The 10,652-nt window shown below is 41.4% G+C and overlaps 1 pseudogene; it reads right to left on the minus strand.

The window, feature by feature from the left end:
* Nucleotides 1-2,701: 2,701 nt before the first annotated feature.
* LOC115378237 (ectonucleotide pyrophosphatase/phosphodiesterase family member 7-like) lies at nt 2,702-9,830 on the minus strand (annotated as a pseudogene).
* Nucleotides 9,831-10,652: the final 822 nt, after the last annotated feature.

The raw sequence follows: 10,652 nt of genomic DNA on the forward strand, positions 1-10,652 counted from the left end.
GATGTGGGATTCAGACCTAACCGATTTAATTGAAAATCCACTGATTTCCAACTTTTTTTCTTCTGCTTTTTCTGCCAGCTTCTCTCTGCTTTAATCACCACTGTTTTTATTTCGCTTACTACAATCCCTAACCTCAGGAGGGAAGACCTTATTGCTACCCTCTCTTAACTGTCATGAAAAGCTGTTGCTGGCCACATGTACAGTATGAGACAAATCATGTGAGGCAATATCACTTCTATCTCATAACGTGAGCGGATACACCCCTTATTAATGTTTGTACTTAATATGGGATAGTGGTCTGCTCTTATCTGTTCATAAACACAGCAGAGCCTTTATGCTTTTATAACCGCACCATATTGATTGCATGGAGTGCTTTTGCGTGTGAGAGAGACAGAGAGTGTGTCGGGTCCTCTTTGATATTATTTCCTCTTTGATATTTATATTATGGTAACCAAAAATTAGTAATTATTATTACCAATATATTGGCTAGGTCTAATTTATTTTATGTTGCTTACAGCTTACAGTTGGATTTTAATGAGATTTTGACAAACTACTCTTCATCTTTATAATCTTGTTATGTTTTCAGCATATTTGTTATTTTGTTGCCAGTGCAATTACACACAATCACAAGGCAATCCAACCAGGCAGTCCAATGCAATCATGGTCTTCTACCAATGGCCACTGAGTAGCTGTGTTGAAGCAGTTTGGGGTTAGGTGCCTCATTCAAAAGGCACTTTGACTGAGTGCTTCTTATTGTCTAGATTTTACCCTCCAGTGCCCCTCTGTTATCCTTTTGGGAAGACACATTTTGTTTGCTATAACTGTTTATTATTTACAGCAGAATTTAAATGATGCCACATGAAATTCCATCAAGAAAACTGGCACCAACCAAGTCATTGTTTTCCCGCATTTACAGTGAACATACTGTCATTTCTTGTATGCATTAGATGAAACAACATCTCCACCTGCTAGTAGATGATGACACAATGCCTAGACAGTCCAAATTCTTGAAAGTTAGTTTGCCTCATGCCCGCTTTTTCACCCGCAGGATGTTTTGCATCATAACTGGGGAAAGAAAAAGAAACATGTAAGTAAAGATGTCAGAGAGAGAGTGAGAAAGGGAAAGGGAAAGAGAGAGACGAAGAAAGAGCAGATTGGGATTGACTGGTCAATAAATTGCCACATTTAGCCTTACAGAGACAATACAATCATGGATTTTAGAAAGGAAATCAATCAAATTTGTTCATACACATGCTCATACACTGTTTGTGGTACTTTGATGCAGGTTAACATATAAATGTGATGAATTTATTGGTGTGTAGGAATCATATCGCTTAATGTTACACATTATTATCAGCTTTGTTCCACATTAACACATTTACTATTTTTGGCACTGTTTGGGACTAGAAAAACAGACTCATGGGAGATGAAGTCTACTTAGGGCTGTTAAGCCTAAGGGTAGCTCTGAGTAAAACTGTTTCATTATCCATTAGTGAAAATGGATGATGATAGCTTGGCTAGAAACAGAGAAAGTCGAAAAAATATATATCTTTTATGTTCATATATCTGTACATAAAACACAAAATGGTGACAATGATCTTACTGCATGCCACCTCTTCCAAGTCAATGCTGACAAACCTCTGAGTGGATGTTCCTCTCTGGAATGGCAGAGAGACGCAGGTGAGCTAAAGCTTTTGGACAAATTCTGCAAATGTCAGCAGAGAAGGTGTGATCACCCTCAGAGTGAAAATGTTGAATATGTACAACATGAACTAGATAACCTTTACCTACTGATAAGAAATGGTTTTATGGTTGCTAGATATAATTTACTAATATATTTTTGCCAAGGTATAAGCTCTTGATGGCTATGTTAGATTAAAATCATTTCGCCAGACGATTCCACACACATTTCTCTAGAGTAGATTACCTTATCCTTTATATGATCAAGTTATGTGCTATCTCAGTCTAAGAGCAGTCACTGTTAATCACAGGAAATGTGCTTTTCTGTCAAGTCATCAGTCTACGTCCCTTAAAGGGATCACAATGTATAATGGAAGTGTGTCCCGTTGGTTAGTTTAGCTGTTAAGTGATAAGAGCCTAGAGAACCAAAATCATCCACATGTCCCTGGTTGATCACTGGCTAATAGACTCTATGCTAATACTTTGTACACCGTACCATGCAAACACCATGGTAAGCCAGCAGTATCACAACAAACTTGAATTTGTAGCAGCTCCAAAGCTAAATAGATATGTGTTTAAATCTGGCAAACAAACTTCCAAATGAAACACAAAATACAACACAAAAAGATAACACTGTTTCAAACTATTACTGTTCAAAAATACCCTTGAATCTCCCTTAAAGCAGCTCCAAAAAAAACTGAAAAGCTCTATGAAAAAACCATGAATCTTGGGTTCATAGGATAAAAAACACTACAACTTTTAATTGCCTAAAAGGTCAGTCTTGTTAGTTTTGATATTAGTTACATAGTATCACTCAGCATGGTGCATACTTCACCAGCAAGAACCACACCATCAGCAAGAGGCGTTTAAACGATTTATTATGATTAATTAGTGATTGTGTGAGTCTTGAATTTGCTTGTAGTTCTTCCGGTAATGCCATGCCACTGCAGTTCTTCCGCAATGGCATGCTGGGAAACTTCGGTAAGGAACCTGCCATAACACCCAGGCACAACGAAGCCCCTTAGGACCCTATGTAGGAAGCAGAGAAGAACAGAGAAAGAGGGGAGGAGGAGGAGCAGGAAGAGAGGAGAGGAATTGGGCAGGAGGGAGAGGCGCAGAATACAGAGCGAAGAGTAGGAGAGGGTTAGGCAGGTATTTATAGGAGCGCTGGAAGGGATGGTGCTACTCCTGAAACTCTGCAAGAAAGTTTCAATAAATTGCATGCAGCACTGGAGGCAATGATCACCACAGGAGAGATGAGTGATTTTGGTGTCTATGTTCTCATTAAAGGCTAGGCTGACCAATAGATCAGTGGAGTATTCCTTTGACAATCATCATGCACTGTCTGCCTATTTAATAAATACATTCCATTGCAATGTCAATACGTATTTGTCCTACTGTTCATCCCTAACAGTGTACATTGCACTGCAGATGTTCACAGCAGGTATCTTACCATCATGCTCTGCTCCCATGTCTTCCTGTGTGACCAGCATGTGTTTGGTGTTGTTGAAGTGTCCATCGTTGACCTCTGGATTTATACCCAGTAGATGGCACATCAGTGGGTACACATTGATCGTCTCAAAAGGCCCCCACCTCCAGGTTTTTCTGGAAGTCAGGCCCCACTGCCCTGAAGAAAGGCTTCATGTCCATCACTTCATTGTCAAACCCATGCTCCCCTTTGTTGAACTGCAGTGGGTAAAACTATACATGAAAAGAAATATGCAGAATTGTGTGTAAGGTTTTGGATATTAGTTGTGATGGATGGATATTTATTAAATATTTAAAGTAGAACTGATCAGTTGTACACATGTTGTATATTGTATAATCTGTTACTGTGATGACATGGATTTATATGAAAGAATTGAATAGAGGGCTTTCAGGTTAGGTGGCTGTCTCAACAGTATTCGATAGCTATGGGTCATTTCTGTGCTGTTTTGATTTGAAACTGATTATGTTGTACTGTAGACAAACTTAATTAAAGACTTCTGGAATTGTCATAGGAGGCATCTTACGATGCTGCTCCCTTTTGTCGTGAGAAAGCATTGCAATTACAAGAAAATGTTTTCCATATGTAAAATCACATATTGCGTGAAGTGTTACTAAATCATTCATTTTGTGCCACCTGGACTGTTGTATAACAGTATGGTCATCTGCATCCAAAACAAACCTTGCAAAATTACAAGTACAAACAGAGCTGCTGGACTTGCTCTAGGGCTCTGTTGCAAGTAGAACTGATAAGTTGCACTCCAGCCTCTCATGGCTGAGGAAAAGGATTTCCTCAGCAATGGCCACATTCTTCAGCTGCACCATTAACTCAAAGATGCCAACATTTCTATTAGACCAGATAGTCACTACAATAGCACACATCAACACACACACACAATTGCTGGTAATGGTCATATTGTGGCACCTCACCCTAAGGACTAAGTCGTTTGAAAAAAAAAAAAAAAAGACAGACATAACGACTGTGCTAGTGTTCAATATTCGTGTTCGGCTTCATCTAAGTTGTATATCTCTCATTCTTTTTAATCATCATCTATAAGCGGTGAACAAAGGCTGAAGGCTCTCCTCTGTTGCTTCTGTTGCAGCCCTGATGGCTATTTTCTTCATCAGCCTGCTCATGCCCAGTCAGGTGTAAGTTTGGAAGAGAGACAGACCAGCAAGTCCTCTGCAGCCTACTTCTGCTGGATGGCAGCCTGATCTCCAACCTTGCCTCTGGCATGCCTCCACAAGACCCTGGTATTTGGCAAGCTTCCTTTCAGATGCCTCTTCCAAGCAGTCTTCCCAAGGCACAGTCAGTTCTATCAGGGCAAGTTGTTTAGTGGCCTCTGACAGAATGACGATGTCAGGTCGCAGAGATTTCACTGTGATATTTATCAGGAACTTGAGTTGCCTGCCCAGATCAAACCATCAGCTGCCAGTCCTGCGCGGTCGTGAGTAGACCTTCAGCAGCTCTTGGTTGTGGTCTGGCTGCTTTCCTGCCTTGACGAAAGACGCACTTTTGGAGGGCCAGTGCCATCTGCTGTTTGTATGGCTGTGGAGACACTTTTGGCCACCACCTTCAGCACCTGGTCATGTCGCCAGTGGTTAGAGACCATCCCCCAGGGTCTTTGGGCAGCTATATATTAATTTTTAATTAGTATGCCACTGCAATGAATATACTTTTTGAATTGTAAATGAATATGAATGAACTGTACGTAATCTGAATGTATTTTTTTAAAATCTCAGATCAATGTAGGCTTTGCATTTTTATATGAATCTATACTGATGCTATTTCATATGTATTAATGCTGTTAATTTTCATCATGTTATGTGTTATGTATTGAATGTCAGATGTAGACCCCAGGATGAAGTCCAAGAACAAGAGTTTGTTCACTCATTTGACTCTTTTCAAACCACAATGTACAGACTAGCACTAAAGGCAAGACAACTTTTTGTCACAGCAAACTAAAACTGGAAAAAAATCATTCAAGAAAAAGTATTCACTTTTCCTTATAGCATCCCTGAATTAACCGAACCCACACCACAACAGTCCTTTTCATGTATTTCTCTATTACTCGACTGGATGTTATATATTTGCTTGCTGTTTAGATTTGTGCATAACCACCTCTCCTATCACCTATCATAACTATCATAATTGTGCTCTAAGTAAATAAACATGGCCTTTATGTGCCTAAGTTCTTACCCCATTGATAACATAACCAGGGTCAGCAAAGAGGATGATTGGCAGGAGGCGAGGATGGTTACTGTAGTGCAGTCTAGCTGGCATCTCCTCCTTCTTGTACACATGGAGGTGAGGATGGGCCCCTTTCAGAGCCTGGTACACCTTCTCCAACTTCCCCTCTTTGGGAAGCAGCATCCCAGTGGGACCGTAATCCACAAGATGGAACTCAATATCGCTGAAGCTGAAGCCAGGGATCTTGCGGAGGATGATTTCGTCAACCAGTCCATCTCGGAACACTGTGGTCATCCCTGGTCGGGCAGTGTGATAATGTTGAGTCGGTCAGTGGAGGCCATGCTCTTGGATTTTGTCTCGAATGTAACCCACAGTGCGGTCCACGTGTTTGACCATGTCCCGGCGTTCTTGGCGGAAATCTGTCCATATCTGTGCCCAATGACGTCTGGTTCTCCAAAGTACAGGGAGACAAAGTCCAGGTCCTGTTGATGGAACCACCTCCAATCACCTTATCTATGTCCAGCCCTCCACTCTGTCCTCAATTGGAATAATCGTAGAAACGAGGCTCTACTTGCCTCACTGCCACAGTTTTCTCCTTGGTAGGTGGCCGCAGTGCCAGGGGAAGTGGAGGGAGCCCGTCTTCAGACCCTGGGAGAGAATGAAGCATTGCACAATTGAATTCTTTCAAAAATGCTCTCAGCCCTTTCTATCTTTGATGGATAGTTGTATTAGATAATGTTGACTGAATATACATGAACTCTGTAAGACAGTTAGGCAAGTACACCAACAGATGGACAGCTACAGCACCTGTCTCTGTGCTGTATCCAGATGGGCAAGCTGCCATTATCCCAGTAGGAATCAACAAACTGAGTCGTATAGTACATCTTCTTCTCCTTAGTGGTGGTGTTGAACCAAATGTTGTGGATTACTCCATGATTTTCTACATACCGTCCTGATGGAAAGGAAAATGAATAGGAAAAAAAAAACAAATGTTAAAACTGAGTGAAGTACTATTCATTGACCTGAACGTGAGGCTAAAGAAGCAGCTTCCATGAGGGAGAAAATCTGAAAAAAGATTGCAAAATATGCCAGCAGTGTAGAAAGTCACTAAGGCCTATAACTGAAAATAGAAAATGAAAATGAAATGCATACCGGGGTATACTAAATTGGACCACTTAGCCACACTGTACTTTCTCAGCTGTGTTTCAAGTTGATTTCCACAACATGGGGCTGACTGAAGAGAGATGATTTGAGGGGGGTTGCAAATTAATTAATTTGTTAATTGGTTAACTTGTATGACATCTTATCCCCAAACTGTCAAGACTGCCAGATATATTTTCGTATTTTTGGTACCAAAATACAGTACCAAAGGGGACACTCTTGAGTGTGCCTGACAGCGGCCTCTGTTTCAGAGATTCAGATTCATTATTCAGTTTTTGTCTGCTCAGACGATTCGGACAACTTAGCTGCTTCGCTCCTTTGCTACTCTGTAGACAACCGAAGAGTAGCTAAGAAGACACCTCAGTAGCATACATGAACCTTAAATCTAAAATATGTTGGAGGAAATACAAAGTGGCCACACTGACCAGTCACAGTTCTTGTAGTCTTGAGTTGCTGTACCATTTTGATGCTGAATCATAAATTGGACTTCAATTGCCAGGTACAATTGGCCAATTGAATACACCACACAAAGAACAGAACAGAGAGAAACAGTCTCCTCGTCATTTCTTTTAAGGAATGTTTTTGAGTTAATGACAAATGTACAGAGCCTGCAGTTTTGTTTGTGTTGATATTCAGCATGAACATGATGGAGGATGGTCCACATGAAGTTTGTGCCCCCGGGCCCTGTGGTCTTAAGATCTTGCCCTGCTGATATGGAAGTTTCCTTGCCCCCATTAATGTATACTGGGCACAACTGACTGGGAAGAGCGCCCAGAGTGTCCTAGAGGGGACTGGAACTCTCAGTTGGCCTTGGACTAGCTGCTGATCCTGGAGTGAGCTGAAGGAAGAGGACATCTGGACTCCGCAACAGCAAGCCTGACTAAGTGCGGAGAAGGTGGATAGATGTATGAATAGATGGATGGCTGGATGAAAGGACCCACTGATGTGTTATTTTGTAGTCCAGCATGCAGAAATATATCTACTCTTTAAAGCAACCAATAAATCAGCCAATGGATTACCCAACGGGGTTGACTATTTCACGTGGAGGTGAAATTTTATTTGAAACTTTATTTCTTCCATCACAGTGTGTTCTGCCACTCAAATTTATGAATAAATAAATAAATGAGTAGTTATAGTTTTCAACTGTTAATTGTCAATTTTTGACATGCCTATCACCACAAATTCCTCTGAAATACCTTAAGCCACACTAAGAGTGCTTAAGTCTTTGATTTCTGTACTATTTTCTGCCAGTCAGATCTTGATTGAAAGCGTGAATGCAGCTTTAAGCGCTGTAGCTGTGCTGTAATTGAATAGTGTTTGAGGTGAATTCATCTGTGCACATCAAAGTTATCTACAGAGAAGTTAATTAAATATCATTTATCTACAATATTTTGTTTCCATGTGTAATGCACTGTTAAATTGTTAAAAATGCTGGCTTTATGTTTTAAGTGTCAAAAAGAAGTGAGATCCCCTCACACCCAAAAACAGCCTGGTCATAGTGACACTGGGAAATTAAGGGATTTTCCATCAAAAGATGTTGATAAAAGTATGCTATAATGATTACAGCTATGTTATGTAAAGTAGAGATGTTGATTCAAGACAATGTGTAGTTACTGTACAAGAATTGATATGGATTAAGGTAATAATAGTTAATAAGGATGAATGTGGTTTATAAGTGTAATCAAAAAGCGGTTAAAACCTGTTGAGAAAAGTCTGTGTTTTACTGTGCAGTGAAAGGCCAAAGGAGGGGAAGTGTTCGCCCCTCAGCCGCACCCAGCCAGAGTATGAAGCCATCTTAGTTAGAACATGCATGTGCATTCAAATCCATAGTTTGTGTGTAAATGTGTGTGCGTTCAAGTTAAGAGTTTTGTGTGCACTAGGAGGTGCGTGGGAAAGAAACCGAGTATAAAAAGGCATGTTTTAGAACCATCGGGGTTCTTTCTATGGGGTCGGACCTTAGGAGAAGGAGTTGTGGACCACCTTACCATTGGAGAGATATTCAAAGAATCTTCATCTGGAAATTATCGACTGAAGTATGAAGGAATACCAACTTTTTCCAACCAGTTGAGGATTAATTTGGACCTAGGATTTCTCTCTTGTTTGCGCTGCCTGGCTGGAACGGAATCACTTTATGGACTTGTGAACTTTGTACTGAGTCGTGAGTTCTTATGGGATTTCAGACACTGGCAGAAAAGAAGAACTGCTGCTGCAGAGCAGTGACTCTCTCCTCTCTCCTTTCTTCAGATTACTTATTTACTCATTTCAATCAGCATAAACTGAATTTTATTGTTTGGATTTTCTAAAGTTTAGTGAATTTTTGGATTTAGTTGTGCTGCTCTGCCCTGCTTATTTCTGCAATAAATCTCACTAAATTAGATTTAAAGTGTAATTGTGGACCTCCCTTTTCACAGTGAAATAATAGGTAGTTGATTGCATGCTTTAAAGGTTTTTGTAAAGGTTACTCTAGTCATAGTAAATTAACAGAGCCTTGTGGTTATTTTTCTAAGACACTAAACTAGAGCTAGCACATAACAAGTGCACAGATGTATGAGAAAAGAGCTGCCAAGTGTGACTGTTGCTTGCATTTCCCTCAGGGCTCCAGTGGAAACAGGTTAGACACTTGGATGAAGGTAATTGGTGTCCTCTCGCCACCGGCTTAAACAGACCTCACCAGGACTATTTGGGGTAAACCCTTTGAGACTCAAGGTTTGGACCCTTTAGATGGAGAGCCGGTCCAGACTACCTGTACAAAGGTAACTGGGATCGCACATAAAAAAACAAAACCAAGATGGCCCGAAGTAGCACTTGCTTACACTGGAAGGAGATCCATCCCTACTTTTCCAGGGCAAATTGATGGAACTGATCAATTCTATTTCTGTAATGGTGATGTTCTGTCACCATAGCCATGCCAAGTCCCTGTAAATTACTTAGAGTTACTTCAGTATTAGGTAAAGGTTCAGTGTTTTATCTTGCACTTCATTTCAGGCTGTTTGTGAGTGCACAAAGATAAAGATGTAAACGATCAGTATTCAGTGTGCCTACCTGTAAGGAGGGTGAAATGTGTTGGGCTGGTGATGGTTATAAAGGATGGCGTGACGTAGGCTGCCTTCACCCCGTCCTGAGCCATCTTGTCCAGGTGAGGAGTTTCCACATCTTGGTCATAGTCCCAGCGAAAGCCATCAAAGGAGATGAGCAGGAGCTTATTCCTGGGAGACCCAGTGAAGACCGGGTCCGGTCCAGAGTCCTGCAACGGGGCAGCGGCAGAGGGAGAGCTGGCCAGGAGGCACAGGAGAACCAGACCCAGCAGCAGCATGACGTGGGATTCAGACCTAAGAAGCAACTGAAGGTAGAAGTGTGCAGGTTGCAAAGTCTTTGCCCACCTGATCAATGATCCACAGTTTATCAGCTTCCTTTGATCCTTCTCAGATGATCGGTCTGCCTTCAGTTTTGAAAATAAAGAATATTTAAATGACTGACTTGTTTGACTGCAGTTCTCACTTTCAGAGCAGTGGATCTTATTGGTTTACTCTTATATGACCACACCCTCTAACCTGAGGCAAACCTGAAACAGAGACAACCAGATAACATGAGACTGTCTCTGTACTCACATCCTGAGAAGATGCTTCATCTGTTGGACTTTCTTATTGTATCTACTCATCAACAGAATAGATCTGTACTTAACTCCTCCATCTTGTGCTGCATGTTTCTTATTCTTATTGTTATTATTAAATCACGTGGGCAGAACTGTGGAAACTGGAGCCACACCGATTTAAGTTTTTGGTCCAGTCAGTATATGACAACCTCCCAAGCCCGTCCAATCTGTTCACCTGGGGCCTGGTGGACAGAAGCAGATACCATCATACCATCCTGTGAGCAGAAGCAGATACCATCTGCACTGGCATCAGCTCCAGCAAGTCGCAACACCCCACACAGTGCTCCATCTCTTTTGTCCGTGCCGGGGAATAGCCGCAACAGCAAGAGACTGGCAGCTCCTTGTTGACCTTGGAAGACAGCTGAAGTTCCCAGACTCTATTACACCGACCACGCTCAGGCCAGCCGTGGTCCTGATGTCTGAGGCATCCAAGCATGTGGTGTTGCTGGAATTAATAAGACCCTTGGAAGACAGAATGGAAGA

The sequence above is a fragment of the Myripristis murdjan genome, chromosome 19 (genome assembly GCF_902150065.1).
Source record: "Myripristis murdjan chromosome 19, fMyrMur1.1, whole genome shotgun sequence".
Lineage (NCBI taxonomy): Eukaryota > Metazoa > Chordata > Actinopteri > Holocentriformes > Holocentridae > Myripristis > Myripristis murdjan.